We start from the raw sequence: 25,471 nt of genomic DNA on the forward strand, positions 1-25,471 counted from the left end.
TCAAATAAAATGCATTTTCATATTTCAGTTTGTTCAGATGGTGACAAACAATAGAGCTCCCTGGATTAACTACTGCCACCAACTGCCTATGTCAATTATATAGATCTATTAGATATAAAGGTCACAGGAAGATCAAATAAAACCAATGTTGAAAAATGTCAGAATTTCTCTTGCATAGCTGCTTTACGACTCACTGAGCTGCTACCATGGTTGTACACTGTTATTCTTGTTTTCACTTGATTGCATAAGGCTGGCAGTTCCCCCCTCAATCCCTAAACTAGATTTTGTTAGAGAAGACAAAACTGAGAAGTGTCCCTTTGAAGGATCTAAGTGATGAAGTGTACTTAACATCCCATCCAGCATCTCCTTTTAGACCAGCATAGGCAGCTCTGAAGCCTGCACTGGTTGAGTATTGTTGATAATGGGATCAGTGAGATCACTCAGCGTCAGGTACACAGCTGCCCGCACACCGATAAACTGGGTGAGGGGTGAAGTGTCATTGTTTGTGTGTCACAACCTCAAACACATGCATCTCCCAGTCAGTGTCCTTAGGTCGCCTCCCCCGGGTACAGCAGGTAAAAACTAATACCCACAGCGCTCCACTCAAAGAGAGATCCATAATGTGGTGGTCTCATTAGAGCTCCGTCTAGAGGAGCCACTGGTGAACCTCGGGCCTCTGTCTGCATGTAACGATGGTCCCAGTCAATTCCCAGTGTGACCAGGGTCCAAACGCAGCCAGAACAAAGACAAGAGGGCACATTTCTGTATGGGGGTAGGGCTGGGGGTTGATTAAGAGCTAGGATATGTCATGGGCTTGATTTATGACTCATCCAAACAGTCATAGTGAGATCAAAATGCATCAGTGATTCCATTCTGCATCCACATCCTCCTCCTCCTCCCCCTGTGGCAGGAAAAGAGTGGCTGTGAAAATACAGGAGGTGTGTGTGTGTTTCTGGCCCACAAATACACAATCAGACAATACACAATCAGACAATACACATCCAGCCACAGAATACAACCACACCCTGATTCTGGCACAGACTATCAACAAACCCATCTCTTTTTGCCCTTGTCTACAGGGGGAGAATCTGTGCTCTCTTAAAGTTACAGTTCATGGAAGACTGATAACTGCTCACACTCACTGTGGCTTCAGAAAATATTCAAGCATATATTCTTTTTTTAAACGGTAGGACAACATTCTATATGACAGAGAACAACAACACTGGCAAAAAGTATGGCTTTTTACTTACTGACATATTGTGAACATTACATGAAAATTCTCTGCAGGGGCTATATGTGAGAATGCAAATGTCTGAGATAGAGGCTCCAGACTGTTTTTATAGAACTTGCTGCCATCCCCCTAGTAAGAACTCTCGATAATGTGTGACAAAGCCCAGGTGAGACAATTTACGGCTTATGATATGCCACGTCAAAACAAGCAGCTTTTCTCCTGTCATTATTCCACAGGAGCTGGTCAGATCCACTCCAGTGTTAGATATATATACACTCAACCTCATTCAAATATGATTTGGACACAGCCTGGTGTGGGTCTAGGTTTAGGTTAGGGCTGTCAAAATATTAGATTTTCACTATGATCATAGCCAACAGAATTCATGATAATGAGATTAACACAGGATCAATAATTAATGACATTTCTTATTATCATCGATATTGAGATATTGGGTCTTACTTGACCAGTCTGCATTAATCTGAATATTTAATGCATTCATTATATTCAAAACTAATGAGAGCCAAGAGCTAATGAAAGAAACATCCATAACCAGTTGGTTCTGGAGGATTGAGATTATTTTTAAATCTGAGGGTCCCAAAATCTGCAAGACCTAATTAAAAGGAGAGCTGTGGCTTCTCACAGCAGCATTCATTTTGTTGATGTGGTTCAGTCCCACAGCACAAAGAACAGTGTTTATTTTGTCTTCGTCTGAAACCCTCAAGAGAAAGAAAATGTTTGGATTGTTTGTTTACAGCTCCACAACTCCCCTGTACTTTATCTTACCCCATTTTGTGTGTGTGTGTGTGTGTGTGTGTGTGTGTGTGTGTGTGTGTGTGTGTGTGTGTGTGTGTGTGTGTTTTAATGGGATTCATATAGAAGGATCGACAGTCTATTTCCACAGTCTGTCCCACTCACTGTTATCAGCCTAAACACTCTGTGCGCTTTGCTGATCGGCTCAGACAGAGTCAAACTCAAAACAGCACTTTCATGTTTCATCACCACTGATTCTACACAAATGTTGTCACCACTTTTGCACGACACATGTAATTACACTTGACACAGCATGTGTAAAATCCTATATATTTTTCCCAATACCTTGTTAACGTGGAGGCTACGTTGAGCAGTTGACAGGTTTATCTCCTAATAGCTGGTCAACTGAAAAATGACCCTTTTTTTTTTTTTTCAAACAACCATAAAACTGAACAAGTCAGTGTCTTCTATCAAGAGATTTGCTGTAGGTCAATGAGACCATGGGGCGGTATTATATGATAGATAGATAGATAGATAGATAGATAGACAATTTCCACAATAGTTTTAGATTTGAAAATTATAATTTGAAGGCATAGTAAACCACATCTTGAATCTTGGAATACAAGGCCAATTTTTGATCTCATCATATGCCAGGCATACACTTAGCGATTTGAGCCCGATTTTGACCAGAGTCAGGCAACTCATTTTGTAAAGACATTACCAGGCGACATATCTTTGCCAGTTAGCTCGCAGCGGATGTAACTCAGTGACAGTGGATGTGAGACTATGTCGAGGGTTGACCGATCACATTAGATGGAAAAACGTAAATCAATCAATCAAATTTTATTTGTAAAGCCCATATGTACAAATCACAATTTGTCTCATAGGGCTAAAATCAATACCAATTCCCTGTAAATAAAAGTGGGAGTGTCTGGGCAGAGCTGCGTCCTCAATTAAAGAGCAGCCTCAGGTCCTGTGGTTGCCAAAGGTTTATGGACTTACATTCACTCTTATTTGGCCGTCGCCCCACACCAGGAAGTATATGTATTTAGACAGAAAATAACCAAAAACAATTTATATTGAATGCTCACAGGCACTTAAGGTCTACCAGGTGCAAAGTTCAAGTAAACAATTATCTAATTAAATTATCTAATTAAATTATCTTTAACATGTTTAAATAGGCTATTTTTTTTAAAAATCAGGTAGTTGGAGGGGGCGGCACCCAAGTGCACCGTATTAACAAGCCACCACTGGTTGCAGGTGTAAGAAACAATAGTAAAAAATGTAGTTCATGGCTGGAAACAATTACCCAGAAAGAAAGAAAAAGAGTCTAGGAGAGAAAGGGGGTCTTACAGTACAATTATCAGAGGGATCAATTTATAATATAGTAGCCTCAAACATTCTGTAAAACAGCCGAACCAATGTCATATGCGGATGCCTTGGGAGGTTTCGATGTGATCCATGTACTCTCTCAATCTATGGAGGTAAACAAAAACTTCATAATTATATAATTTAATATAGATTCATTATTTTACAGTGACAAAGTAAAGAAACTTTAGCGGTCTGTGTAAATAGGGAGCTAACTTAGCAGGTTTGGTGTGGGAAGTGAGTCTCTCCCGGTGACTGAGGGAACAACCAGCAAGTTGCTGCAGTCGCAGATGCCATTCAGTCAGCAACAAAGTGTGTGGATGGACTCAGGTTGCAGTTAAGTAGTGGCTGAAAGGGAAGAGAGCCGGGACAAGAGTTTAACTAACCCAGCTTGGATTGAGGAGAGTTGCATCATCTCTCCACTGAAGGCCTGGATTACCACAAAACCTGGTGGAAGGATGTGGTATGGGTCAAGGAAGAACCCATTAAACTTTGGTGTGGATCCATTTCAGGGGACAGATCCAGGAATTCTTTTCCCCTTTTCTTTTACGTTGCGAGATAGTGCGTTTTTTTGACATTTTTCTATCTTGACGGGGAAAAAACCATGTGTGTTTCGGGGACTGATATACATGAGTTTGCAACTTGATGCAGATTCAAATTTAAATCTGGATCAAGTGAATTAAAGTTTTGTTTCATAAGGACTGTTGGGCCTTGACAGAGCTATGCACTCTGAGTGCAATTCTAGTTTCTGCTGTGGTAAGCTGCCACAGATAAATGTTACCTGTTAAAACACTAACAAAAAACACTGCAGACTCCTTTCTCTGTTATTGTTTACTAGTAGATGTAGCACAATTCTGTTTTCTCGATAAAAGTTTGTACCTAAGCAGCCAACGTTTTAATTTATTTTCTCACGCATGCATAAAGGGCATTTGGTTTCACAGGGTGCTGGTCGCAGTACAGTTGGATGGTGGGCTTTGAGAGAGTCAGGTAACAAGCCGGTAGTAAACTAGAGACCAGTAATTACACGCTCCAACACACACACCCAGAAACATCTAATCACTGTGTTAGCACAAACACAGGGTCACACTTCAGCGCTGCTCCAATTCCCAAACGTCTTAGTTAAGTCATCTTGCACAGCAGTGAGTCCGCTTTTCTGACCTCTGCAACTACAATTAAAACTCCTCCACGACTGACGCCACGCAGTCAGCTTCCTTCAGGCCATGTGCACAAACAATCTCACTGTTTTGTTCTCTTGTGAGTTTAGAGAAACTGCACATTGGCAAAGTCATTATGGTGCCTCAGCACCCCAGTGCAGTGTGAAGGATAAAACACCCATTTAATTGCCCCTCCAAGCTCTCAGTCTTGTCTGGAACATTCAAGTAGTTGTGAAACATGTTTGATAGTTTCATTTAAAGTCTACTGCAGGAGAGCGAGGACTCAATGAGCTCTTAAATGTCAGTCTGGCCAACACAGAAATTACAGTCATCCAATGTGGCATGTCCTCTAACTAAATTAGGCCTACTGGGCAACAGGCCATAAGAGAGGGGCCCAGCAACATTCTGGTCGTCTAAAGCCGAATTTATACTGCGGGATGTCAGTGTCCACCATTTCATGTAACTATTCAAAACAGAGGATCTGACATTCACAGCTACTTCACACCGTGATTAGCTGGCTGTGAGGAGATGAGGAGCCAAAAATTACACTCCTCTCTCTAGCTCTCTTCCCTTTCCATTTGTTACACAACCATTTGTGGCACTTTGAATGTGATCAACCAAATATAAGCCAATGAATACCTTCCAGGAGAGACTGTTTGAAAATATACAACAAATATCCTTGTTTTTAATCCATATAATGTGATGGCTTTCAGGCCTTCAATAGCAGCCATTTGGATCTCCAAACACATTTGGTGTGTGACATGGTCAGTGATCAGTAGTGATCACTTTTTCTTAAAATCAGGTTTGAACTAAATTGACATTAAACTTGTTGGAATATATTCTAATACACTGGTGATACAAGCTAAAGAATGACCTGTAACACACTTATGAAACCGCCAAAGGTTGAGTGGGTTACCTGATTATCAGTGTGTTTTGGAGAGAGAAGGAATAGAATGTGATTGGGTCGGAGTTTCCACAAACCATTGAGGTAAGAGACATGATGGAGCAGCACTATGGCCATAAGTTTGTAATTGCAGAATTTTGCAGCTGTATAGAGATGTTAGTGGAGCATGCCATGAGCATGTTGACGATTAAATGCATATATTTGAATTCTGAACAGTTCTGAACTTAACCTCAGCTGCCAACAATACTACAATATAATACTATAAAACAAAAAAAAGTAAAACGTCTTTTAAGAGGCATTATCTTGTCTCAGTTACTGTAATAGCATGATTATAATCCCTTCTACTGTATATTATAAATATCGCCTGTATAACAACACAATTGCAATAGTGTTAGCCTGTGATTCCAGTTCCCTCTGTTATTCTGAGGCCAATGCAGCACACAAACATTTAAAAATGTGTGTTTCAGTCCATCGATCACTGCCACTGTTCATTTCAGAAGCAGAAAGCCTTGGTCTGTTTTAACTCCCATTGGTCAGTGCAAAATGTAAATAAGCAAATAAAAAATAGGAAGGACAGGTTCCAATCTGTCAACTGCCTCACCCTCAGAGACCAGTGATGCGTCTGTATGTAAATGTGTGCGTTTGTAGGTGGGGGAAGGGTGCAAAATGGGTGTATTGTCCTTTCATCCCATAGGGTATGTGGCTCTGTGTGTGTGTGTGTGTGTGTGTGTGTGTGTGTGTGTGTGTGTGTGTGTGTGTGTGTGTGTGTGTGTGTGTGTGTGTGTGTGTGTGTGTGTGTGTGTGTGTGTGTGTCCCCCCCTTGGGAATAGCATACCTTATTGATTGGTCTCATGTGTGTTTAACTGTATGTCTGGGTATTATTTGGCCTCCACGCCTAATCTGTCCATTGTCTCTTTGAGCATATTCTCTCTCTTCATCTCATCACTCCGTCTCATCAGCCTCAGCTCCATCAATTTCCATGCGTCACCCTCCCCTCTGCGGTCTCTCTCGGTCTCTCCTTTCATCTACCTTAGCTCCCTGTCTCTCATTATCTTTGCTCTTTTTCACTTAGGATGGATGGAGAGGGGGATGGAGGACAGAATGGGGGCTTGTTAAATGAGACAGGGGTAAGAGTATGGGACAAAGTGTTCTCCAATAAGTCCTTCAGGGAACCCTTTACCATTAATTAAAGACAATGCATTGTGGAATAAACATTCAAATCAAGTGTTTCCCATTAATTCTCTTGACTGTGGTGACACACCATGTTGCAATTTGTCCTGCCACAGTTCCACAATGAGACCGTTTTTTACACTTCTCATCAGGGCTGGACTGGGACAACCAATCTGCCATGGCATTTTCTCATGATAATATATTTGATATAATAATAATGTCAGAGATATCTAACTTGGTGTGTGCAGCACTATTCGCAGTCTAGTCTGTGTACCTGTTACTCTGAATCTCTGGCCGGTGAGCATGACCTTTGTGACCCATTACTGCCATAAATTGTATGAATTCTACAGGAAATGCTGGATTCTAATGGGCTGTGGTGACAATAATTCAATGATAAAAAAATGTAATTCATGATGGGGTAACTTAATGAAATGCACTGAATGGCTTGGGTGGCTGTGGCTCAGGAGGTAGAACAGCCACTAACAAGAAGGTTGGTAGTTTGATCCAGTCTTCTAGAGTCCACATGGTGAGGTTTCCTTGGACAAATACTAGACCCTAAATTGCCCCTGCAGTGTGTGAATGGTATGTGCTGTATGAATGAGTGTGGGAATGGGTGAACTTGGCTTGTAGTGTAAAGAAATTTGAGTGGTTAATCAGACATACTTTTGGATTTCATCTCCTTTTGGGTATACTAACCATTTAACTATTTGTTATCAGTTCGTACCCAGTCAACTCTTTTTTAAGCAGTTAAATCAGACATACTCTGTCAGCTACGATAATTACCTTTAAAGTGCATTATGTGAAATTAAAACAACTATTTTGTCTCATGTATCTGTGTAATAATGATGGAGTCATTAACAGAAAAGTACCATCACTGGTGACTGGAGAGTGTAACCACTGAGGGTAAGTGAACCCACACCCTGAGGGAAACAATCAGGGTCAACCCATATGCTTCGAACCTTTGACCGTTGCCATGGTGACGGATGCCCAAATCAGTATTCATTAGGCATCAACATTGATTGTTATTAGTGGTTCATAGACAGGGACATTTTTTATTATTTTGCTAGTTTTGTGTGTCACAGCTTATTTAACGTTACTATCACTGACACTGACAGAAAATGGTAAATCCTCTGTATTTGTGTAGCTGTGTCATAGTCTTGATGACCACTCAAAGCTCATTATTCTGCAGTTTTGCCATTCACACACATTCATAAGTGCATCTTTGTGCAGCCCTTTCTGTTGAAAGACAGATCTACTAAAGAAAACAGTCAGATCACCTTTAGCAGACAGCTTACAATGTAAATTATTTTTGTACTTGACCCAAAGCATTTGTTTTTAGAGGATAAGGAGAATTGTTGATAAGAAAAGAAAAATAATAAACACCTTCGCAAGTTGAAATTGTAGAAATCCAAGAAGACTGCTTACATAACAATTTCAAAACAAAACATTTCACATGGATGCTAAGCCAGAACCTCAGCAACAATCCAAACCCCAGCAGAGCAGCGGCATCCTCTCATTTTAATATATTTGATAAGCAAAAAGCAGAGTGTGATGCAGGTCACTGTCCAGAGGAGAACACTTAATAAGGACTGCATCTAAAATGGGTTGACAAATTTGAATAGTGGACCACAAAGATTAAAGTCAAAGCTCTTTTGTACAGTTGAGGATATAAACAAAGGTTAAAGCTCCTCTAATACAAACATCCTTGTTTCAGCATGTCCCTTTCAAAAGACAGGCACAATATGGAAGAGAAACACATGGATGACCCACTTTTTTTCACCTTTTCACAGCCTCCCGCCTCAGGATTCCAACATCAAAAGCAGCCCACCACCCAATAAAAGCACTCATCCTCACCTTAATATCCTTGAGGTCTGGAGCATCATGGGAGAGGTGGAAGGCATTAGAGAGAAGGATATGGCGCTAAATGGAAAAAAGGCTTCAGGCTGCTGAAAAGCCTGAGATGGGGAGTGAATGTCACGGAAATGGTCAAGCAGTGATTTAGATTCAGCACACTGCTCCGCTTGTCTGGGAAGCCCAAGATGAATGTAGGTGACTTTAAATAAAAAAAAGAGAGGACGCAATCAGTGAAATGAGCGACTGGCCTCTACGCTGCATTCCTCTGTCTCATTGGCTAAAGTCATGTGAAATACAGGCATAGTTCATGTTCATGCAGGCCAATAAAAAGAGGTTGACTAAATGACATGATTTGATTATGCTGTTCTGCTTGCTGTGAGCTTAATCTTCTTTATTCCAGGAAAGTCACCTTGTCTCGTGAGGAGATAAGGGAGGTCGGCTGTACTTGGCATGACATCACATGTTTGTTTAACGCTTTAATGGACTGTTAAACGGAAGAAACACAAACAACAAAAAATAATCTGTAGTAGGTAAAGGTTGGGTAATGAACTTTGTACTTGAGTGGGTACCAGCTGAATTACGTCAGTGCTACTGAAAACGTATTCATATTAAATCAAAAGCCACGTTTCAGCCAAAAATACCGGAACTTTTAGGCCGACTAAAAGGTTCCTTCAGACCGTTGTTTGTCTGTGTTTCTACTGGTATCTAAAGACCAGAGTAGATTCAACTTTTGACATTCAAACCGGGCAGCAACAATGCAGAAGACTATACAATAACAATGACGATTATAACAGTTAACTTGGAGGTGATTCAAATTGTACGGCTGTTGATTGTCATTTACTGCTTTGCAAATGTGAGAAATGCCAGAAAAGAGACAAGTTCTAGCAAGCCCATTGGAAAGTCCCAAAATGCTACAAGGGAACTGATTTTACAAGCCATTGTGGAGATTGACCGGCTGAGTCAGGGCAATTGCCAGCTGATGGCAAGCAGTGACAAGTGTGCTTACACTTTACAGAAGTTTTGGCAGACAATTATTGCAGCAATATTTGTGATGCAAATTGCAAGGCTGGTCTGGGCAGCATGTATAACCTGAGGGAACACAAGGTCTATTTACTTGTAAAAAGCAATGATTATTGTACCATGTTTGACAGCCTGAAAGAAGCTAAATACTGCAGGCTGACATTAGAACACCTGGGGAAGCTGAACCCTCCATGGTGAATGGCACATTAAGTGAGGCACCGTCATCTTCAGGTAATTAATTGGTTCATGGGATTAAATTGTTGGTTTAGAAAACTGTGCTTTTTTCACTGCTTGATGTTAGCTTAGCGTTTTTACCAGATACAAAAACACATGGCTCAGTGAGGTGCTTTACACATATGTTGTGTGTGTGGCTCTCGAGCTGCCGCCTGACACTGCTACCTTCCAAAAGGCTCTTTTGTCATCAGGAACATTTAGTCCCACAGAACAAATAGACACACTAATTTACAGTCCTCTGGAGATGGATTTATGATTAGCAGTCACTTAGGGAGATGACCACATCCTTCTGGCATATACACAACACACACAACACACACCAAGTGATAATGGATGTACTACTGACTGGCTTCAACTCGGTAAAGTGCCAATTACTAAAGTCATTACATCCCTCATGGTCACCTCTGGAGGTAAACGAGCAGGGGAATTTTGGTTCTTTTCTTGACCTACAAAGAAGTAACATTCATACTGACTTTTTTTCTTCTTATATGTTACGACTGCAGTGCCCATTCTAAACTTGCCTGTTTGCTTAGTCTGTGGTAATGCTCGGCAAGCTACTTCAGAATTATTCCTTGACATTCAGTAAGCACTTCTCAAAATCCTGCAATACACTGCCACTTTTTTATTGTTTGCCTGCTGGATGTTTTTTATAAACAATCTATGATGCAGAGGGAATTTAGAAAACTTTGTATTCATCGTACATGGTTTATCTAAGGTGAGGATTTTTATATAAATTAAACTGAATTACTGTTAACCCCTAACCCTAAAAAATCGTGCATTTACTTTGTAGTCAAATTGTTGAACAGGTAGTGATTCTATGAATGTTGCTGCAATGGCGATCAGATTTACCTAAGAACTCAGAGTGGGTGTAGTTTTTCCAAGCAGCAACGGTTTCAACAGAAAATCTTTAGTTGAACCACACCCTTTCACATACTGAAATATATGATTTCCACTGGGAGACTAAAAAGCAGCATTTAGTCATGAAAGAAGCATTCAGTATTGACAGTCAGCAACACAATCTCAAAAGTTGTGTGGTGACTTTGTTGATTTAATCATCTTCTGTGGATGTTTAATTGGGTTCCTGGTACAGATTATTACCAAAAATGTTTTTCCATGAAAAAGAGTCAATATCAGAGAAAATGTCAAAATGGTGGAATCAGTGAAATAAATAAATCACTCCCACCATGTTTGTGCATCAGTAGAGTCAAAGAAAGAATTTAGCTTCACGAACCAAAACCCTCTTTATAAAATGGAAGAAATGAGTTTTGACTCTGGCACTGAGACAGGGGTTCTCGTCATTAGCAGGTCTCACTCTGCTTAGAGTCACACTCAGTACACTCACATTTGCTGGCAGCTCAGTTTAACATCAGTCTGAGAAGACAGTTGCACTTTGTCGTGTCTGTTTCTTTTGGGGTAGACACAACTCATGGAGCTGCCAGGAGCCGTCTCTGGCTTATCACAAAACAGTGAAAACTTAATTCACCCAAATATACATGTACACAAATGACCACCTGCACCAACCAACAAGTTACCCAACGAACATGTTACCAAAAACAGGACCTTATATGGATAGACTAGAAAGCATTGATGCAGAAATCCCACAGAAATCATTCCGTCTATGGCAGTAGTGTAGGGGCACATCAACTAGCATCAACAAATTCCGAGTGACAGGTTCAAATATACATAGATAGAAAGAACTACAATGCATGTGCAGGTACGCGCATAACTGCAGTTGAAACTATGAGGTCTGGACTGACAAAAGTGCAAGCATACAGCACTGCACACAGCTACACAATGCAGCAATTGAGAAGTGTAAAATGTTTTGGTTCATTATAAAACTGTGGCGCAACAAATTAGCATATGGTAGACGAAAACCGTCGATATAATTAATAAAGAACACATATTGATGTAAGGAACAGATGAGGAAGAAATCACTTTGAATAAAATATAACTTGGATATAATATAGTTAGCCAGTTATAATAAAACTGGACTCAAGTGTACAACAACTGTGATAACAGGATTGAAGTGGTAGAACTGAATCCATGCAACAACAGTTTAACTTTGTTTTTCACATTATGTGCATGCTGTGCTTCCCCCCTTCCTCCTGTGGACCAGTCTTGTGACACTGTTTTGTAAAACTCAACACCAAACAGAATGAACTGGACGTGGTTCGACAGCTCTCGTCTGTGACTTCAGCTAATCTCTGGGCACAGTATGAGCTCATTTAAGCAGGTTTATTTGGTATCACTCCAAATTCTTTATCAAGTCAATGATGGTTAAGATGTCTGATAGGCTTAAATGCACACTAATCTGCATAGCCACAGCCTAACCCACCCCCAACAGAGGTCTGTGCGGGGACCACTGCTCTGTCTGTGCAGAATACTGGTTCTGCAGGAGTCCTAGTGCAAAAAGAAGAGCTTTGACATATCTCACAAGCCAAATTTGCATTTAGCAATAGCTCTTAAATTAAGTCTTTGCTGCAGTCAAAAGGCATATATATATATGGGTTTGGAAGTTATTTACCAGGCGTTCAAGTCATTCACGCTGCTTTCAGATATGGACTGAACAGATAATCTCCTGATATCATCAAGTGGGGTGCAAACATGCAAAAAAAAAAACAAAAAAAAAACAGGAAGATTGTATAGGAGGGGAATTTTAAAAAATGTAAGCAGAGAAGAAGCTGCAGGGTTAAAGAGGTCTAAAAATGTATTTATGCATGACATAGGAGTTACTGTTGCGGTTTTCAGACATGGCCCCCGGGTAAAATCAGGAAAATTGGCTACGGACTTTACCTGCAGTTTGCCTTTTACACATGCACAACACAGCGGGGTGTTTTCTGCACAGACGCGTTCACAACAGCAACAAATCCTCTGCATTATTCAGGCAATGAAAACCTATGTTAGTGAATATTAGTGTTACAGTTAAAATAAAAAATAAAATAGTTTTTTTCTTGTAAATGTCTTTGTGCCCATTTATTAAGGATTATTTGATCATTTAAGAGCACATGATATCCATAGGAAAAACAGTAAGCCTCAAATCCTGTTTATCCAACCTCAGTGTCTGAACTCAGAGTTACTCACTGCTGTGCCTAAATAATATTTGACAACACACACTGAGGATCATCAGCAGGTCACATCTACACTCAGTAGACACGATGTGCCTGTTGTCAGTGAGTGTGCTCACTGCATAGTATTTTGGCTGTAAAGCTCAAAGTGGGGATCTGCTGTCAGTTTCAGTGACACTTCTCAAACTACTCAGCTAATCTGCCACCCTACACTGGCCGAAGCTGGGAGACGGGGTTTGGGTTATGTGCAGAAACTGCTGAGAGTAGGATGCGACCCTGGCTTTATCTAAAACAGCTGGCTGGACACACGGCCACAGACAGAGGTTATGAGAAGACACAAGCAGTTCATCCACCAACACCATCCGCCTGATTCAACCACAACAGCTTCCTGGCCTCCCCCTCTTTGGCTTTTCCTCCAGCCAGGTCCTCTGCACTATCCCAGCATGGGAATAAATAGTCTTGGCTCCAATTTCACAATGTAATCAAAACACTGGGCTTTGTGGGAGTGCCAAAAAGACAGAAGCCTGGCAGACTAGTGGGACAGGGAGGAGAATCAAGGAAGGGGGATCAGGCGTTAGTTTATATAACCAAGTTCAGCTGCAGTAAAAACACAATAATCCTTGGTGAAGGCAAAAACAGTAAGAGCACAAAGGAGGAGGGCTGACAGAGGGAAATGGAATAAGAAAACAAACAGAAGTCGCAGTGGGGAGGCCTCCGTTTGCATGGCCTGAGCTTCTGGTTTGGCATGGGGAGGAGTAATTGGGAGCTGCCGCTGGTGCTTTAAATAGCTGCGGAGAGTGATGGGATGTGGTTTGGGGGGTGTGTGGACTTCATACAGCAGGAGGAGGAAACTAAACTCCTATAAGCTATTGTATTATTCAGAAAAACTGAAAGAAATAATTTAAAACATTTGAGTGATCACCCCCTAAAGACATATCTGCCTATTCTGGTGTAAAACATTGGCAACAGCCAAACATAAATCCAATTTACAGTGATTACATGAGAATAAAAATGAGTTAAGGATACCATTTGTGTGAACTGTGCATCATGTTTCCAGGAATCATTAGTGAAGCATTAGAGAAATTTAGTTTCCTACCTGTGGAAGTCTACTGCTCTTTTATTGCCATTTCCAAACTTTCCATGGTTCCCATGAGGATCTTTCAAAACCTGGAGGAAGACAGTTAGAAAGTCAGATACAGCATATTTCTACAGCCTTCTCTCTTAAAAGCCAAAAGAATGACACAGAGTACAACACAAATGGTCTTAACCATGGAAAAAGATAATGAGAGCAGGAGCCAGTGGCTGAAAATGTATCCGGTACAAAGTGCAGCTTAAGCCATTTGCAACGCCTGTCATGTTTTCTTAATTCATGTTATGCAGGTGACAGTGTCCATTCTTTCTACAAGGCAAGTACTGTTCGCTATGACAACAGAGAGCTTGCTGAACATAGTGAGAGAAGAGCCGCAACAGAAGTCACCTTTTAAAAGACATTTAACACCATTAAACATTACTTTGCTCTAACACTTTGACAACACAGTCATCATAATTTAGAAAGCAATGAAAAAAACTGTTGGATTATGAAGTTTGCTCTGTGAGTTAATATCTGAAATGTATTGTACGAAAACAGGATTCACAGATATGGTTCAATAAATATGCAACCACACATTCAAATTAAATGTTGTGAAATTTGTCTCAAATCAATTTGACTGTCAAAAATATCCAAATCCAACTCCACCCCACTTCTGGCTATCATCTCGGTTTCAGAGGTGTATGTGGCTGAAGAGAACATGAAGAGGATAAAAAGTGTTTCAGAAACAATTTACCAACCCTACCATTCAAAAGGAAGGGAAAGTTACACAATTAATGCACCTTAACAAAGAACAAATACCTTAACAACATGAGTTTAGTCTGATTAGAACTAAAATGAATCAATCTAATCAATTGAAACAAAAACAATTTCTTCAAACAACATTCCTTAACTTCCCCAGTTATGTTTGTGTGCCTTTGCTGCCTCACAAATGACAGGCTTACAGCTTAGCAATACATCTAGCATTTGAAGTGAAACTATATGGAAATGACAATATGAATGTGGAGTACCAACAGATTATTTGAGACACTTTAAGGCAGTTGCAAAAAGACTAATTTCACCCTCAACTTCCACTTTTATGTTAATACAGTTTACCTCTCAGACAGTTGAGTGTGACTGTTCTGTATTCAAATGAAATTGTTAGCAGACATGGTCTGATTTCCTTCACACAGGAGAGACAAATGATAATCCATTATCAAGGAACTCTGCCTCAACTTGGATGAAACTTGGTCAAACCAGGAGTTTCTCAAATCAAGTATCAAGGTTGCAAAAAAACTGATTAGTTTTACGCTCTATAACCCTCTACCGACTGCTCCAGCAGCTCCTCTGCCCTGTTGCCAGGATGTGTTGGGTCTTGTTTTGTGTGATGCTTCCCACAGGTCAGAAGCTAGCTCAGACACAAAACCCTTGCCTCATATATTCATCCTATTTATCATTAACCAAGACTGCGAGGGTGACAACTTTGAGGCTGTGAGTACAGAGAAATCTGGTGGAATTCTGGGCAAGATTGATAGTAGCCTGGCATCACCTTTGTAGATGGGTTTCCAACCTCATTCCTTCATTTTTAAATTCCAATGCCCGTTATCTACAGTTGCAGAAATACAACCAATCAGAGAATGACCGTAGCAGATTCAACAGACGTGACGATTTATGTTTTAGCAGCGCTCCTCTGACAGTCACTGTATCAAACCTGCCCCGTCTCAAATTAATGGTTATGATTTGCCAAACCAGTTTCAGGACACGTGGAAACTTGTATGAATGGGCAGGGGGCCAGACACAAGATCGCTGATTGGTCTAGTTTCCAATCTGGGCTGAAAGAATTGATGTGACAGGAACAGGAAGATTGCACTCTGTGCTCCAATCAGTGCTCCCTTCAGTGACTCCTTGTTCAAGGATTTAAGCTGACCTGTATGACACAGTGATTTATCGTGTTGAGCAAACAAAAAACGGCTGCAGATGAGTTATCAGAGAGCCGAGAGCACCTTTTCTTAGAGAATTAGTGGAAATGTTCCATTTATGGAGATAAGAACCAGGGAAGCTGTGTCCCTCAGCCAACAGCTTTTTTCAAGGCGAGGCAAAATGAAGAAGCCTTATGTAAGAGCACTCACACAGAAGCACTCCCTGGCATGAAGGGGGTGAGCTGAATCCGGATATAGTTAGGCCTCCATGGATCCCTTTCTGGTCGTTAAGAGAGACTGTGCCAATTTAAGCCAGGCCTCTCATTGTTAGACATTTTACAGAGACTCAACTAGTAACATAGCATGTTCGCTCACCCGTGCCAAAACCTGTGAATCACCAGCCAAAAAGGGCAGTCGGACAGCCCCCCTCCCTTGACAAACTCTATGGGGAGGGACATCACACCCAGGCATCCTCTGAAACTGCCCACTCCCACAAATGCATAAGGACCTTTTGACAATGCCAAGAGGGACCCGACTCAACTCAAATTAGGTCAGATTAACCTGAGAATGACAAATTCCACTGCCACAGCACAGTGGAGGCAGGAAGGCATTATTTCTATAAAACAAGAGACATTTCATTCAACGCAACTAAAACGGTCACAAAACAGATTCTCGTGAGAAAACAGACTTCAAAAAGAGGCCATTTCCAGTCATTATAAAATCCTAAAATTAGTGTGAGCATTTACCATTGACTTGGCAATGGTAGCGTGTTTTGGTTCACGTGATGGCACCATAATGTTATTCTTTTCTTTTTTTGGCCTCTTAATTTTTTCAATTCTGTGGAGCTGGTCAAAAACACATAAAAAAAGTGGTTCTTCACAGGAGGAAATGAGGCAGCATCACCCAAACCAACAGTGCCACCATTCCTGAGGTTGTTAAGCTGTTGGTCTTGAAACTACTATTGACAGTGTGCCTTTGGTCATGGCCACTCTGTAATTAAATACCAGATATTTCTGCTTTTTTTTTTTTTCTCTGTCCCTTTGGAAAATATATACAGGCTCTAAATACAACTCCTGCCCTGCCCTCTCAGGCTCACTGGCACTGATGCCATCCTGCTTCATTCCTTTACCCACAGCTGGTCATTCCACTTCACAGTGAACTAAAGTTTGACCAACAAATGCCATCATAAACATGGCAGATGTTGTGGTTGATTTCCTGAGAGCCAGAGGTAAATGTGTTACTGAATCAAGAAAGCTGACAACTTCCTGACAGGTTTTCTACAGCAGTGTAAGAACAAGGTTTAATCTTTCAACTTGATGTTGAAGTAATGACAGACTCTCTAATCCTTAATGAGTTAGAGGATGAACATGCGCTGAGTCTTTAAGTCTGATTGTGCTCTTACACGGAATTGGACTGATTTCTAATGGCATGCAAAACAGGGTAAACACATCTTCGTAATCAGACAACACATGGCACACATAGCATGTGGGCCAATTCCCCCAACTCGTATTAGCAGTGATTGATTTTTTTAAGTCAGTGGGGTAAACACTCAGTGGGGTCATAAGCTACGTCTCATCTGCCAACTTTAATTACCAACGCTTTCCTCCTCAGTGAGGTTTTTTAACCATGTGACAAATACATTTCTTAAAAGATTAGAATTCTCAAATGTGTTCATCATCAAATATATCCATATGCACATTTCCCCTAATACAAATTAATACTGAATATAACACCTCAATGGCAAATTATTTAGCAATTTAAGAGCATTGTCCCATAATATACTTTAAATCCACTCAGGAGTTTAACTCCGAATCATTCTGTCAAAAAAGGCCATGAATATAAGCATATATATATTGTTTGACATGATATTTGTGAAGATGGTAAAAGAGGTTAGTGGTGTTTGAGTCTGTAGTGGGGACAAGTCTGTGATGTAATTTGGAGGTTCGGTTTTCTGGTCCGCATCAAACCTTTATTTACAAGCCTAGTCTGAATCACGTTCACTGGCCTTCACAATTATTTGTGTTGTCTTCATGTTGCTGTAACAGGGGTTACGTTTAATAAGGTAACCATCTTATTGTACCATCTTTAACTTATAAATTAACTATTAAGAACTAACCACAAAACAGATGAGGCTAATGGGAATGATATTGGTTTTGCAGGTATGTGGTCATAAACCAAAGTACAGAGAAAATCTAACTAAGTTGACTTTATGATTGTGCTAAATAAAAGGTTAAGGAATCACTAGAGCTTTTACAATTCATCCTGAGAAGATCATGAATGTCCAGACATGGCAAACCATCCAAAACTTGAGACATTTAACTCAAAACCATAAATGCCAATCCTCATGATGACCCGGGGGGTCGGAGGAACAGGTCCAGTCCAAGCTTTAGTGTCTGGGTAACAAGATTGGTAAAATAACGAGATTACAGGCAGACACCGGTGTTGATGTGCTGTAAACATCAACACATGATTTCCACTGAGGAATTTATTCATCATGTCTAGCCTCTAGCATGTTCTTCTTCTACTTAGGCGCCACCCTTCATCCAAATGCTCTGGAGATTTTCCTGATGTTGTGAATGTATCTGACCCGGAGAATCTCATACTGCTTTTTCATATGTGAAAGGCAAACTACAGAAAGTTTCCAGACTCCATTGTCCGTACTTTTTTAAGTCTGAAAACTGCTTTCGTAACACCGGTAGTCCTTTCCGACTGACATTGACACAGGTTAATCTCACATTGGTGACTGAACTGAATGGGTCAATGCACATCATCTGAACTGAGCCCTCCCCCGCTTCCACTCGGCAACATGAGGTTCGATGAACAGGCGTTACTATTGTAATTGGGAATATTTTAATGTCAAAGAGGTTTAAATGTAATTTGATCAACTTTCCAAATCATTTCAAAGAGACAGCAGGGGAGACAGATACACTGAATGCTGAAAAATAAACTGTATTATCTACTTATGATTCAATTTTGTGTAAATATATGTTTTAGAATTTTTGTTGCACATTAAAATCTCTGAACTGTGATGACAAGGGATTGACCTGCAGCACCAGTTTCCTTTTGAATGATTCAAATGTGGGCTGAATGGCGGCCTATCTGCTGTTTGAGGGAGGCATCAGTGGATAGGGTCACACTCCCTCTGGCTATGACCTGTGCTTATTCTTACCGCCTCATGGCTTTTTCCCCTCCTCGGGCTCAGCAGCCTGGTGTGTCCCAGCCACCCCTGCCAGGCACTTTCACACATCTGTGGAGCTCACAGAACAGCAGCGAGACAAATCTTCACCTGCAGCAACAGATGCTCTATTGCAGAAACTCTTTTTGACTGTCATGCAAAGTGGCACACGGGTTAAAAGTGAAGTTGTTCTTTGCTTTTAGATGATGCTAGAAAATTAAATCGGATGTGCAGTGGCGGTTGCCCAGGGGTAATCAATTAAGATGTCACCCAACGCCACCGTGCCAAACCCATTTTATTTAGTTCAGTTGTCGCACTTCCATTGACCAACACTCTAAAAGACATCTATAGTATAAAACACAGCCAAAAATTAAACTGGCTCAGATTTTAAAATGTGTTTTGAACTGAAACTACACAAAAGTCTCTTCATAGGTGACTCACATGTTAATCTGTGGGATTTGGAAACACAGAGCTGGGCCAACACCTAATCCAATCATAGGCATATGGTTGTTTAATTTTCATTTCCTTCAAATTATGTGGGGAAGATCAAATCACGTCCATTCTGTGTTTCCACTAAATTCATTCAGCAGAGTGTAGCACAACCAATTCTTCAGAAGAAGCTCAACATTTCAAATTGTGATGAAAAGTGAGTCAAAAAAGACACACAACACTTATTTTTTCATCTCATTTTGTGACTGAAGATCATGTGATATGACCAAAAGCCCCACAACAGCTTCTACATCGACCTGGAGAGGAGACTGTTTCATCAACTGCTGTTCACAAGGTAAAGAACAAACGTTTAGGCTAAAGATGAGAAGTCTAAAAAAGAAACGGATTGATGATAGTTGGGCAAATTATATATAAATTAGGGCTGCACCTAACGATTATTTTTATTATTACATAATAATGAATTTATCAAAATTAAAAATGTGACAACAAAGTATGCACTGCAAGGCATTATTCCACAACAAAAAATAGCCCAGTCTGAACTGCTAATCTGTCGTCCCATACAAAATCTATCCCCAAAAAAATGGTTCCAATCAAGTAAAAGTAGTAAAAGCTTAATCTATATTAAGCTGTCCAACAACAAAATAAATGAAAACCAAAGTAAAATTCAAGTAACTTTCTGGAGGAACATCAAAACACTGTAAATTCAAGTTTAGCAGTCTACCAAAAAAACTATCTTGAAGGTAAAATAGAAACGCTCCGTCAAAATCTAATAACATGTCTGGGTCCGTATAGAACAGCATCTGGGTCCGGGCCACGGAGTATTGGGGACCTATGCTAGATGATCTTGGGTGATTTTTTTTTCAGCTCAGCTTGCTCTTCAGGTGAGTCCATGCTTTGACTGTGCGCAGCCACCTTCCATACAACGCGCCGACACACGTTCCGTGAGTCAACGTCGATTACGTTGACGCGTCGCCCCAGCCCTAATATATATTATATATTATCATGTTATAATATTATCGATCCAGAACAGCTACTTAAGGACCTTGAGGTGTCAAATGTGAAATGGACACTGCTGTTTTTAACTCAATCCCACATACATCTGTTTTATAGTATACTCAAGAATGTGTGTTAATATGCTGCTAAAAATAGTCCCCACCAAGACTACAGTGCCTTGGTGCGTTAAGTAACTACTGATGGGTTTTCCTATTACAGTACATCTGCCAATTAGAGAAAATAAGATTTTTTTGTGTCTTGTCCAAACCCCTCAGGTTATGAAATATCATCCAATTGTCAATTTCAAAACCACAGGATTGCCAATTTTAACACAACACAAAGTTTAATGTAATGAAAAAAAGAGTCTCTGAGAATTTTTCTCTTGATGCAAAAACACCAACAGAGCCTATTTGTAATTACAGTTTTTCTCTCTAAAAAAAAAAAAAAACTACAAATGAGCAGAAGATTTTAATGAAGTTGTTCCCCATTAATTGCCTTCTACTATGCAGGACAATGGATCATGGATACTCATGATCAATAGGCAGCAGAATGAATATGCATGATCAATAAGAGCCTGGGGGGGGCAGGGTCAGTGTGGTCTAGTAATGTCCTGAAATGGTATAGACTACAGACAGAGCAGCCAGAGGGGGTTTTGGATTTTCATGAGACATCCCAGTCTGAAGTAAAGGTCATTCAGCTTGGATTTCTATACATTTAGAGTTAGGGTATTATATTTCAAAATATAGCTGCACGATATATCGAAAATATATCATCGCGATATCAATATGAGAGATATACGTATCGCAAAAGACGGCGTAAACTGCAATAAATGGTGTTCCATGCGCCATGCCTTCACGCTTTTCATGTCAATATATTTGGCCGAGAGAGAACTGCGAGGCACCTCCGTCAAATCTCGCTCCGCCTCCTCTGACAAAGTTCTACTGTGGAAACTTCTAGTGATCACCTTTTTCACTGACTTGCTACAGTTTAAATATTGATTTGTTTGAAATGACCCCACAACACCAACACTGATCATCACATAATGATCAATGCTTTTCTCATGACTTGAATGAATGAGTTAAATCTGTCGTCAGAGCAGTGCATGCATTCATCAGCCACACGCACACACGCGTTTGGTGGCGCTGTGGCCGGGCTGTGCGCCTTCTCCCGGTTGTGGAGCTGATAAAGGGTCTCTGCGTTCGTAGCCACGGACTGTTTGTTTATTTATCGCAAGTCATATCGTCATCGCGATGGCGATATCGCAATGTGCATTCAAAATACACATTTATAATGCTGATTGGTATGACTACAGTCAAATTTATTTCTGTAATATATATTATATACAGTGGGGTTGAAGTGTGCTCTCAGACTTTGACACTGTATTTGGGAGGAAGGAAATAAAAACCTGAGATTAGTTTGATGAAAACCGAAAGCCTCCTGCATGTTTTCACTTCAACCAGTTACTCTCTTGTTTCATCACACCTCAAGAGCTCATATTAAATAATATAGTACTTCTGTGGGGGGATGCCTTACAGTCCCAGATCGCCCAGCATGACAGATGCAAATAAAAGAAAAGATACATAGAATATGGGTCAAAACCTGTTCTACCACATTCTCACTACCCTGTGTATGAAAGTTTTGAAAGGCTGTACCAAATGTAATGAAATTGAAAATATTGCTCATATCAATGCTCGAGACTTAACTCTATCCAACCCTGTGACCTGATACAAGAGACCTTTAGAAAACCAGGATAACAATAGCAGACAATGTGCCAATGACTGTAACATGAGCTCATTCTCAAAATAAGGGAAAGTTAAGGCACATGATAATTGACAATGAGTCTGAACTCCTCCAGTGGAAACAATGTCTAATGTGTTTCTGTAAAACACAGCGTCAATGTCAAAACAAGAGGAGTCGTTATAGAGCTGTAAAACATTTTACAGCTCCCATCACTGATCATCCCTCCTGCTGAGCTACACACTTTACAGCCTTGCTCTTTGTCTGCAGAAGGACAAACAAATGAGTGGAAAACGAGTGCAACGGTTTTTCTCTTTATTTCAGCCAATAATCTGATAATGATGTTTTTGATTTTATTGCAGCAGCAACATGTGTTTGGTTTCCTCTGCCAGAGTTTGCCTGTGGACACAGTTTAATTACCTATGCTGTTTAATTGTACGTTCCACTAAACACTGCAATATTTTTAGATGTCTGCAATGCACAGGAAATGCAGATACATATCAAACTGCATAATAAATGTTAATTTGGCAGAGCATTTATATTCTTGATTTCAGCCAGTGATTCATTCAAATCTTTGCTTTAATTTGCCAGCTCAAATTACAACAGATATCAATTTTACATACAAATTGTTGCATAGAGTTGTTTGTGTTGAGCATAATGTTGCGTTTAATACATTAAAAAAAAACGGTATCTGTCTGCATTTGTACTGTTTTTTTAACTCCATGTGTTGACATCCAAGAACAGATTTACAGTGCTGGGTCTTAACACCATATCTACCTTCTAATTCCACAAACGTTTGTCGGTACGTGGAAAACATATCTCGCGAAACGTTTATCTCATCGACTTCACACTTGGCATGTGAATTGTTAATGGCGATTTGGACACATGATGCATTCAATATTGATTAAAAAAGAAGACCTAGTTGAATCTTCTTCTATGTCCTCGGATGAACTAAAATAGTGCTTTTTGAGAAAAACCTGTTTCATTCACAAAGTCAAGGAGAAGTACTATACTACCGATAATCCTCCCGATTGGTGGACCTCGCTGTTTCCATGGAAATGTTTACAACTATTGGCTAAGACTGAATGGCTCAGTGTTAATACACTATACACTCTATGGAAGGCTACATATATAGGATACAAGATACAAGCAACAATATGTTGCATCACTGTACTAACAATAAGGTTAAATTCAAGAGGAAGCAATCTGGAAAGAGATCATTTGTAATTGTTTATAGGATGCATAGTTACTTCACTCTACTTCACAAAATGATGTGCCTTTGTCTTTTTACTGTTTACCAATATTTATTTGCTTTAAATCAATTTGAAGGTCACGATTCATCTTGTATCCGTTACCACTTGTTCGAGGATTAAATTATTATTTTCAGAAACGTCAATGTCGTTTAATGAGAACATTTCTTCCGGAGCTAGACGAATTCTAACAGTGGGCGAATAGCGAATACTGTTGTGATCTATTGGTGCAAGAGTTACTAGTTGTTTAAACTACTTGTTTTTTATTCAATAATGAATGATTCCAAGTAACTGTTGTGTCTAAAGCCGTTTTCAGACATGACCTGCAGGTAAAATCTGAAGAATCGGCTAGACGTAATAAAACATAAAAAACACAACATGAATCCATACTGCTCCTGTGGTGTCATCCTAGTATCCGTAAGCCCCGACAATCAGATTCGACTCGAACATGGTCATTTACACTTTGTTTTTAGCCTAAACGTTCACGTACGCACGTGCACAAAATATTTAAATAAAAATGTATAAAATAAAAAAGTATGAATGGAAAAACAGAGACAAATGGCTTGCTAACATTTATTACCCGAGGCTATGTTATTCTATGCTAATATGCTAGCTGGGTCCCACAGTGAAACCAAACAACACACAGTGGAGGAGCTTACTGAGGCAGTCTGTTTGGTAAACATTAGAACAGTGACAATAATTGTTCTTTGTGTGATCTTACTATAGATTCATCCCTTTTTTTACAGAGTGAAGCAGCAGGATAATAGTTTACTGCAGTTTGGTGTAAATAAACTGGGCATAGAATTGTTTTTCTCATAATTGCTCTCACGGAGAAACAACTAATTTCAATAGTGAACTGCCGTTTAGTTACATGAACTTGGAAGGAGGTGTGCACAGCACACTAAGCACACTCACAAAAGCCCCAACCCCCCTCTGATGCACCATAACTGTAGAAACAGAGGCCTGGTTCATTTGCAGCCAGATTAAAGCTACTGAGGTGGAGCGGGTGGAAAAGATTATTCCTGGTGGAAAAAAAACCTGTAAGCTCTCCATTAATAACAATGAGGAGAGTGTTATTTATGAAAGCTACCTCGAGGCTCATTGCTACACAGAAGTCTAGTGTGTTGTAAGCTGAACGATTACATTGCAACTCCACACTGACGCAAGCCCAGTGCTCTCTGTGTGCAGACGCACACTACACATTCTCAACTGAGAATATATCGCACAGCGTGGTTCTAGTTTTATTCACCAGGATTACAGTTCACCAAATGAGGCATGGAACCAAAATTTCAGATCAGCTTAAGAAATGTTTGAATGAAAGCTGAGCAAATCCAAGGGTAATAGTCAGGTCATATACTGCTGCTCAGCTTACCAGCAAGTGGCACTTGTTGGTTCTTTAATTCCTTTTTTGTTATGTTCACTAATTGTGTAGCATAATAATGTTAGTTATGTCCATACTGAGTATACTGTAATGGTGTACAAAAATAGGTGTGGACTCATCGGGAGTTCATATTCACATATGTAGACACAAACACATTCACAGGTTACATCGACACTTCTATGTTTTCGTTTGAAAATGCATCAACTCTGCTATAGATACGCCTGGGATTTTCACTACTCCTGAGTTTTAGAGCCACTAAAACAGACTCGTTTAGAAAAGCTGCTGGCCCCGTTTGAGTTTGAAAACTCTGGGGCTGCGTTTTAGTCTGGACACGGAGAAACTGAGGTGTTTGGAAATGATGACGTAGACACTCACAACCTCTTGAGGGTTGGGTCTTTTCAAGACGTAGCCTTTGCTGATTTGTCAGGCTCAAAACGCTGTTTTCAAACACAAATGTAGTAGTATGATAGTATTGTAATTGTCACAGACATGAGTCCAAGCTGAGCTCAGTGGTTTTTAATGCTTCATTGGGGAGTAAAGGAAGCTCTGTTCAGGGAGTTTTGTTTCAATGCAAGTATAACAGGAGCCCTGTGACCCCTGTTGGAACGTGAACCCACAGGAGGTGTCATAGTAAAAAGAAGAGATTATTGACAGCTTGTAAAAATGCTGCTCTGGTAAAGTAAATTGTCTGTAATTGATACACCAAGACTCCAAACTTGGTCATTTACACCATGTTTTAAGCCTAAATGT

At 40.2% G+C, this 25,471-nt stretch overlaps 1 protein-coding gene across 3 annotated transcripts in view; it reads right to left on the reverse strand.

The window, feature by feature from the left end:
* Positions 1-25,471, reverse strand: part of plxnb1b (plexin b1b) — a 97,894-nt gene that overhangs the window by 61,895 nt on the left and 10,528 nt on the right. For all 3 annotated transcript variants that reach the window (XM_034584314.1, XM_034584315.1, XM_034584316.1), the window contains exon 2: positions 13,847-13,917. The gene's annotated coding sequence lies outside the window, so the exon portion shown is untranslated. The remainder of the gene's footprint in view (positions 1-13,846; positions 13,918-25,471) is intronic.

This window comes from Hippoglossus hippoglossus, chromosome 5, assembly GCF_009819705.1.
Source record: "Hippoglossus hippoglossus isolate fHipHip1 chromosome 5, fHipHip1.pri, whole genome shotgun sequence".
NCBI classification, from domain to species: Eukaryota; Metazoa; Chordata; class Actinopteri; order Pleuronectiformes; family Pleuronectidae; genus Hippoglossus; species Hippoglossus hippoglossus.